The sequence below is a fragment of the Oncorhynchus keta genome, chromosome 3, assembly GCF_023373465.1.
Source record: "Oncorhynchus keta strain PuntledgeMale-10-30-2019 chromosome 3, Oket_V2, whole genome shotgun sequence".
NCBI classification, from domain to species: Eukaryota; Metazoa; Chordata; class Actinopteri; order Salmoniformes; family Salmonidae; genus Oncorhynchus; species Oncorhynchus keta.
Genome location: NC_068423.1, coordinates 21985891 through 21996289, shown reverse-complemented (window position 1 = coordinate 21996289; position 10399 = coordinate 21985891).

Below are 10399 nucleotides of genomic sequence, written 5' to 3'. Positions count from 1 at the left end.
TAACTAGTAATAACTCATTAAGAGTGGTGGAGTACTGCTTCAAGGATGGATTGTGCCCTTAACTCTAATCTTGTGAGAGAAAGACAGAGAGAGAGAGAGAGAGAGAGAGAGAGAGAGAGAGAGAGAGAGAGAGAGAGAGAGAGAGAGAGAGAGAGAGAGTGTTAGAGGAAATTATGGTTGAAATGACTAATTATGTATACATTCCAATCAGAACTGACTAGTCCAAATGCTATAATGTACTGTACATGTGAATTTTCTCTCTTGCTCCCATTCCCAATTGTATATAATGTAGTCAGGGGTTTAGTAACAATGAAGGTCTGTTCCTTAGTTCATACATTTGTACAATCTCCAGGTGGCAGAAACGGCCCATCTCCAGACTGTCTAGAATGTTGATTTATACTGACTGACCTTGACTTCGTGCTGATAACGCGAAGGCTCGAGAGCTAGAGGGCCCCTCTACTTGTGAAATAGATAGAACGTTTAGAAAACGCTGACGTCATTTTCAGTTTATAACCTGTGGAAATATGTGCATGTGTTTAGTACTCTCTTGAATTAAACACTGTTTACCTGGCTTTTAAGACTGGTCTCAATCTACTTCATGCATAATTAATGAACTTAACAATATAGGAGAGTGGTGGTTGTCGCAGTAACGATATAGGAGAGTGGTGGTTGTCACAGTAACGATATAGGAGAGTGGTGGTTGTCGCAGTAATGATATAGGAGAGTGGTGGTTGGTAAGTAACAAGAGAGGAAAAGGTGTGTTCTGGGCTCCGCTCACCTTGTCTGAGCCCTAGCTTGTTATCATCCTCCCCCACTTCAGCACACACACACACACACACAGCTTGTTATCTCCTCCCCCAATTCTACACACACACAGCTTGTTATCTCCTCCCCTACTTCTACACGCACACACACACACACACACAGCTTGTTATCTCCTCCCCCACTTCTACACACACACACACACACACAACTTGTTATCTCCACCACGACTTCCACACATACACACACACACACACACACAGCTTGTTATCTCCTCCCCCACTTCTACACACACACAGCTTGTTATCTCCACCCGACTTCCACACACACACACACAACTTGTTATCTCCACCCCGACTTCTACACACACACACAGCTTGTTATCTCCTCCCTCACTTCTACACACATACACACACAGCTTGTTATCTCCTCCCCCACGTCTACACACACACACACACAGCTTGTTATCTCTACCCCGACTTCTACACACACAGCTTGTTATCTCCACCCCGACTTCTACACACACACAGCTTGTTATCTCCACCCCGACTTCTACACACACACAGCTTGTTATCTCCACCCCGACTTCTACACACACACAGCTTGTTATCTCCACCCCGACTTCTACACACACACAGCTTGTTATCTCCACCCCGACTTCTACACACACACACACAGCTTGTTATCTCCACCACCTCAATGACTTCTCCTCCTCATGTGAAATATGATGGACAGAACACTTCTCTCCTTTTTCTTTTTATCTTTCTCTCTATACGCTTTTTCTTCTCTCTTTATTTGCTTAAATTTCAAGCATCTGGATAGAAGTTTAAGTAGGAACTACAAAGCTTTATACGTCTTATACAACTACCCTTGTCGGGACACACAATCCTATTTTCCTTAACCTTTAACCCTAAACCAACCCGAAGTCGTACCCTTATCCTAACCCTAACCCTAACCTTAAACTGAAAACCTTAACCCTAACCCTAAACCTAACCCTCACTCCTAACCCTAAAACTAAGCCTAGCTCCTAACCCTGACCCTATGTTTAAATTTAACCCTTGCACTAATTCTAACCTTAACCCTAAACCCTGTAGAAATAGAATCTGACCTAGTGGGGACTAAGAAAATGTCCCCAGTTGGTCAAAGACATCCACACAGACACATGCAATGGCAAGATGGTGCCGATGGTGCCTCGCTTCTAGTCCTAAGGAAACTATGCAGGTCCACCCACACAGACAGTGTGGTGAAGAAGGCGCAACAGCGCCTCTTCAATCTCAGGAGGCTGAAGAAATGTACCTTGTCACCTAAAATGCTCACAAAATTATGATTAAATTACTGAACAAATCATTTTAAATGGAACTGTAACTTAGTAAACGTATACTCTGTTTTATTATATCTGATTAACAATATGAGTTCATAAGAAGGGATTGTGTGACACGGACAAGGAGTAATTAAAGTTAATGAACACCATTCCAACTAGGTAGAAACTAATGGGTTGTGGATTAAGTAAGTCAAATCAAATCAAAATCAAATCAAATCAAATCTTCTACACCTGCATTGCTTGCTGTTTGGGGTTTTAGGCTGGGTTTCTGTACAGCACTTTGAGATATCAGCTGATGTACGAAGGGCTATATAAATACATTTGATTTGATTTGATTTGTGTTGTGTGTCCTGTGTATGTGCTAGGGGGGTCAGAATGAACTCAGAATGAACCTTTAAAGTTAACACATACAATGTCAAGATGGTGCCGATGGTGCCTCGCTTCTTGTCCTTAGGAAACTATGCAGTATTTTGATTTTTTTATCTATTTTTTTCTTACATTATTATCCCAGAAATGTTTAAGCGTTATTACATACAGCCTGGAAGAAGTATCAGAGTGACGTCAACTTACCACCATTACGACCAGGAATACAACTATTCCGAAGCGGATCCTTTGTTCACACCACCACCCAGGGCCTTGATTCCAAAACAACGTCGCCACAGAAGAGGTAGACATAGCGGCCTCCTTGTCAGACTTCGAAGGCGTGCACACCACCCACCGCTTCCGAGTATATTACTCGCCAATGACCAGTCTCTAGATGACAAAGTAGATGAAATTAGGGCAAGGGTTGCTTTCCAGAGAGACATCAGGGATTGTAAATTACTCTGTTTCACGGAAACATGGCTCTCTCGGGATATGTTGTCGGAGTCGGTATAGCCACCGGGATTATTGATGTGTCGCACCGACAGAAATAAACATCTCTCTGGGAAGAAGAAGAAGCCAATGTATGCTTCATGATCAATGACTCATGGTGTAATCGTAACAACATACAGGAACTCAAGTCCTTTTGTACACCTGACCTGGAATTCCTCACAATCAAATGCTGACCATATTATCTCCCAAGAGATTATTGTCAATGCCGTGTATATTCCGCCTCAAGCCGATACCACGATGGCCCTCAAGGAACTTCACTGGACTCTATGCAAACTGGAAACCATATATCCAGAGGCTGCATTTATTGTAGACAGGGATTTTAAACAAGACAAATTTGAGAACAAGGCTACCTAAATTCTATCAGGATATTGATGGTAGTACTCGTGTGAGCAATACACTGGATCACTGCTACTCTAACTTCCGTGATGCATACAAGGCCCTCCCCCGCCCTCCCTTTTGTCACGCCCTGGTCGAAGTATTTTGTGTTTATCTTCATTTATTTGGTCAGGCCAGGGTGTGACATGGGTTTTTGTATGTGGTGTGTATGTAGTGGGATTGTAGCTTAGTGGGGTGTTCTAGGGAAGTCTATGGCTGTCTGAAGTGGTTCTCAATCAGAGGCAGGTGTTTATCGTTGTCTCTGATTGGGAACCATATTTAGGCAGCCATATTCTTTGGTTGTGTTGTGGGTGATTGTCCTTAGTGTCTTGATGTCATTATTCTTTGTTAGTTTGCACCAGTTTAGGCTGTTTCGGTTTTCATTACGTTTATTGTTTTGTTGAGTTTGTGTTTTGATTCGTGTTACGTTGTTTTATTAAACATGGATCGAAATCTACACGCTGCAATTTGGTCCGACTCTCCTTCACCACATGAAAATCGTTACACCTTTGGAAGATCTGACCACGACTTCATTTTGCTTCTCCTGTCCTATAAGCAGAAACTCAAACAGGATGTACCCGTGACAAGACTAGTTCAACTTTGGTCTGACCAATCGGAATCCAAGCCTCAAGATTGTTTTGATCATGCGGGCTGGGAAATGTCCAGGCAGGCTCAGAATAATATCGATTTATGCGCTAATTTGGTGAGTAAGTTTAAAAGGAAGTGCATTGCAGATGTTGTACCCACTGTGACTATTAAAACCTACTCTAACCAGTAAACCTGGATAGATGGCGGCATTCACCAAAACTGAAAGCGCAAACCATCGCATTTAACCATGGAAAGACAACTGGGAATATGGCCGAATACAAACAGTGTAGTTATTCCCTCCGCAAGGCAATCAAACAAGCAAAATGTTCGTATAGGGACAAGGTGAAGTTGCAATTCAACGACTCAGACACGAGACATATGTGGCAGGGTCTACAGTCTACAGGCTTGAGAATAATACAGTGCCACCGACGCGGCCCGCTACCAAGGACTTCGGGCCCCCCCCCTCCTTCTCCTTGGATGATGTGAGTAAGTCAGTTAAATGTGTTAACCCTCACAAGGCTGCCGGCCAGACAACATTCCTAGCCGCGTCCTCAGAGTACGCGCACACCAGATGGCTGGTGTGTTTACAGACATATTCAATCTTTCCCTATCCCAGTCTGCTGTCCCCACATGCTTCAAGATGGCCACCATTGTTCATGTACCCATGAAGGCAAAGGTAACTGAACTTAATGACTATCGCCCCGTAGCACTCACTTCTGTCATCATGAAGTGTCACGGGCGTCTGAAGAAGAGGACCAAGGTGCAGCGTGGTGGGCCTACATTTATTTTTATTTAAGATAAATGTCGCCAACAAAACAAGAAAACGAACGTGAAGCTCAACCGGGCTAAGTGCCACAAATGCGCAATGGAGACACCGTGCGCTCCACCGCATAACAATGTGCCTGACCAGTATGGCGTTCGCCACGGTAAGCACGAGCAGTTGGCTCAGGTCTCCAACCTGACTCAGTCAAACTCCCCATGTTCCCTCCCCCCAACAACAATTGGGGGGCTGCCTCTCGGGCTTCCTTGCTAGCCTTGTTCCCTCATAACGCTGGGCCCCTTTTTACCAGCTGCCTTCGCCTTCCTCTCTGCTTCTACCTGCTGTCACGGCAGGCGATCGTTTCCGGCCTGGATCTCCTCCCACGTCCAGGATCCCTTGCCATCCAGGATGTCATCCCATGTCCAGTCCTCTTTCTTACCACACTGCTTGGTCCTTTAGTGGTGGGTAGTTCTGTCAATGGTGTCCGAAGAAGAGGACCAAGGTGCAGCGTGCTGAGCGTACATTTATTTTTATTTAAGATAAATGTCACCAACAACACAACAAAACATGAAAATGTCCGTGAAGCTCAAACAGGACTAAGTGCCACAAACAAAGTTAACTAACTACAATCACAGGTGGGAAAAAAGGCTGCCTAAGTTCCCAATCAGAGACAACGATAGACAGCTGTCCCTGATTGAGAAGCATACCCAGCCAAAACAAAGAAATACAAAACATAGAAAATAGAACATAGAATACCCACCCCACATCACACCCTGACCTAACCAAATAGAGAAATAAAACGTCTCTCTAAGGTCACATGACGTGCTTTGAGAGACTAGTCAAGGATCATTTCACTTCCACCTTACCTGCCACCCTAAACCCACTTCAATTTGCATACCGCCCCAACAGGTCCACAGATGATGCAATCACCATAACACTGCACACTGCCCTTGTCCATCAGGACAAGAGGAATACCTATGTAAGAATGCTGTTCATTTACTACAGCTCAGCAATCAATACCATAGTACCTCCCAAGCTCATCATTAAGCTTGAGGCCCTGGGTCTCAATCCCGCCCTGTGCAATTAGGTCCTGAACTTCCTGACAGGCCTCCCCCAGGTGGTGAGGGTAGGAAACAATAACTTTCCCTGTTCACCCATGACAGCATGGCCATGCACGCCTCCAACTCAATCATCAAGTTTGCAGAAGACACAACAGTAGTGGGCTTGATTATCAACAACAACAAGACAACCTACAGGCAGGAGGTGAGGGCAGTCGGAGTGTGGTGTCAGGAAAACAACCTCTCACTCAATGTCAACAAAACAAAGGAGATGATTGTGGACTTCAGGAAACAGCAGAGGGAGCAGCCCTCTATCCACATCGACGGGACAGCAGTGGAGAAGGTTGTTATGTTTTAAGCACCTCGGCGTACACATCACGGACGAACTGAAATGGTCCACTCACACAGACAATGTGGTGAAGAAGGCACAACAGTGCCTCAAATGTGGCTTGTCACCTAAAACCCTCACAAACTTTCACAGATGAACAATTGAGAGCATCCTGTCGGGCTGCATCACTGCCTGGTATGGCAACTGCGCCACCCACAACCGCAATGCTCTCCAGAGGGTGGTGCAATCTGCACAACGCATCACCGGGGGAAAACGACCTGACCTCTGGGACATCTACAGCACCCGATGTCACAGGAAGGCCAAAAATATCATCAAGGACAACAACCACTCGAGACACTGCCTGTTCACCCCGCTACCATCCAGAAGGCGAGGTCAGCACAGGTGCATCAAAGCTTGGACCGAGAGACTGAAAACAGCTTCTATCTCAAAGCCATCAGACTGTTAAACAGCCACTACTAATACAGAGAGGCTGCTGACTTGAAATCATTGGCCACTTTAATAAATGGATCACTAGTCACTTTAATAATGCCACTTTAACAATGTTTACATATCTAGCATTACTCATCTCATATGTTTATACTGTATTTTATACCATCTATTGCATCTTGCCTGTGCCGGTCGATCATCGCTCATCCATATATTTATATGTACATACTCTTATTCCATTCCTTTACTTAGATTTGTGTTAGGTAGTTGTTGTGGAATTGTCAGATTACTTGTTAGATGTTACTGCACTGTCGGAATTTGAAGCACAAGCATTTCACTACACAATAGCATCTGCTAACCATGTGTACGTGACCAATACAATTTGTTTGATTTGAGACCATACTCCACCAAATAATTCTATAGAAAATAAATTGTATACATTTTATTTCATACTGTGACACAGTCAAGCATAACCACATGAGGGCTATAGGGTCCACTAAATCGTTTTTCATATCTCTCCCTGAGCCCCATGGCAGAAATCATACACACACAGACCAGTGGATTGAGATAAACACACACACACACACAGCAGGGAGTGGTGGGACATGGTGGAACACACACAGCTTTTGGGTAGGGATGTAAAATACAGAGTGGACTATAATCCATCTTCCTGTGACAGAAACACACACAAACAACTAAACAAACCGACACACATACACAGCCACACACACACACACACACCTACATACACCGACACACACACACACCGACAAACACACACACCGACACACACCCACACACACACACCGACACACACACACCGACACACATACACACACACACCTACACACACACAACTACACACACCACACACACACACACACCAAACACATACACCGACACACACACACACACCGACAAACACACACACCGACACACATACACACACACCCACACACACACACCACACACACACACACCGACACACATACACACACACACCTACACAAACACACAACACACACACACCACACACACACACACACCAGCACACACAAACACACCGGCACACACACACAACTATACACACACACACACACACACACACACTGATACACGCACACACACAACCACACACACACAAACACACCTACACACACCTATACACACCGACACACACACACACACACACACACACAAGCGCGCACACACACATACACACATGCATACAGGGATTTTCTGCCATTGAAATCATTGGGTGGGTCTCCTAAGCGTTTTTTGCAGGCCGCTTAAACAGTGTAAAATATGTATATATATTGTCATTGACACACACACTCATTAACACACACACTCTTTAACACACACTCTACAGGCTATGACAGGAATGCTTTTTCTCATTTTTTTCATGTCATCAGTCGAGAGGCAAGGCAATGTGTGTTTTAGTGATACGTGGGTTGACTCATAACCCACTGTCCCGTGGTTATATCCGTGGGGCAGGCGGGTTCAGGGTTACGAAATATTGTGTGGATGAAGGGCAGGTGGGTGGCGGGCGGTTTGAATTAAGAGGAAACAATACATTAAACGTTGGTTCAATACATTAAACGTTGGTTCTGGTCTGTCCTGAGCTGCTAGAGTCTCCCATCTGTCCTGAGCCATCAGAGCAGCCAGTCTGTCCTGAGCCGTCAGAGCCGCCAGTCTGTCCTGAGCCGTCAGAGCCGCCAGTCTGTCCGGAGCCATCAGAGCTGCCAGTCTGTCTTGAGCCGTCAGTCAGCCAGGAGCTGTCAGTCAGCCAGGACCTGCCAGAGCCGTCAGTCAGCCAGGACCTGCCAAAGCCGCCAGTCAGCCAGGAGCCGCCAGAGCCGCCAGTCAGCCAGGAGCCGCCAGAGCCGCCCATCAGCCAGGAGCCTCCGGAGGCACTAATCAGCCAGGAGCCGCCAGAGCCGCCAGTCAGTTAGGAGCCGCCAGAGCCGCCAGTCAGCCAGGAGCCGCCAGAGCTGCCAGTCAGCCAGGAGCCGCCAGAGCCGCCAATCAGCCAGGAGCCACCAAAGCCGCCAGTCAGCAAGGAGCCGCCAGAGCCGCCCATCAGCCAGGAGCCTCCAGAGCCACTAATCAGCCAGGAGCCGCCAGAGCCGCCAGTCAGTTAGGAGCCGCCAGAGCCGCCAGTCAGCCAGGAGCCGCCAGAGCCGCCAGTCAGCCAGGAGCCGCCAAAGCCACCAGTCAACAAGGAGCCGCCAGAGCCGCCAGTCAGCCAGGAGCCGCCATGGCCGTCAGCCAGCCAGCAGCTGCCAGAGCTATCAGCCAACCAGGAGCTGCCAGAGCCATCAATCAGTCCAGAGCTGCCCCTCAGTCCGGAGATGCCCCTCAGTCCGGAGCTGTCCCTCAGTTCGGAGCTGCCCCTCAGTCCGGAGCTGTCCCTCAGTCCAGAGGCGCTCCTCAGTCCAGTGGAGCCTTTAATTAGGGTCTTAGGCCCAAGGTCGGAGGCGAGGGTTGTCACTCTAAGCAGGCCCCTGAAGACGGCAATGACTATGGTGGAGTGGGGTCCACGTCCCGCGCCGGAGCCGCCACCGCGGCCAGATGCCCACCCACCCAGACCCTCCCCTATAGGTTTAGGTTTTGTGGTTACTGTCACACTCTGACCATGATTTGCGTTGTTTGTTTCTATGTTTTGTTTGGTTAGGGTGTGATATGAGTGGGCATTCTATGTTGTATGTCTAGTTTGTCTATTTCTATGTGTTTTGGCCTGATATGGTGCTCAATCAATGGCAGGTGTTTGTCATTGTCTCTGATTGGGAACCATATTTAGGTAGCCTGTTTTGTATTGTGGTTTGTGGGTTATTGTCTATGTGATGTTGCATGTTAGCACTCAGTTTCTATAGCGGTCACGTTCGTCTGGTTAGTTTGTTTGTTTGTTTTAGTGTATTTTGTGTTTTTTCCCGTCTTTCATTAAATCATGCAGTCACACCACGCTGCGCTTTGGTCAGCTTCTTACGACGATCGTGACATTTACTTTGATGTGATGGTTATTATATATATATTTGGTTCCACCGCCATTTCTCGAGTAATTAATTGAACCGACTCAAAAACATCCCACCATGTCGAACAAACAAATGATCTGTTGGCATTTATGAAATTGTACAGAAACGTCCTGTTTCCTTCACTACTGTTGTGATTTTTTTTCCTACGGTATGACTCATAAAAACTGTGGATGGAAACGTGTCTTTTATTTCATCCCCCGTACCCACACTAACTGTTCATTCTTCCATACCCCTCTTCTAGAACTACAGGTAACTGCCAACATAATGGAAACACGAGTAAATTAGGGGTACAAACTATATTGAAGCCAGTGCTCCACACATGTGGTTCCTGAGTTAATTAACCTCTTGGTCCTACCTGGCAGAGAGCTCGACCAAAACATCCGGTCGGAGACCGGAGGGAATCGGTTCCCTTGATTCGGTTTGACCAAGAATCAAAGCTGAATCAAATGACAAGACTCTAGACATCGTGTGGAAGCTGTAGGCACTGCAACCTCGTCCTCATTTAATTCGGTTCACTTTGAACAATTCCTTGAAGTCGCGGATGGATATTTATTTACATTTTCAGTGATCAGATATTCCTGCACTTTTCGATGAAACGCACGTTCTGTTATAGTCACAGCCGTGATTTAACCAGTTTTATAAACGTCTGAGTGTTTTCTATCCACACATACTAATCATATGCATATACTATATTCCTGGCCTGAGTAGCAGGGCGCTGAAATGTTGCGCGATTTTTAACAGAATGTTTGAAAAAGTAGAGGGTCGACTTAACAGGTTAAGCAGTTAACATCCAGTCATGTTTTGGGTCATGTATAGAAAATACTGGGAAGGCCATTATTTTTTCTACCATGG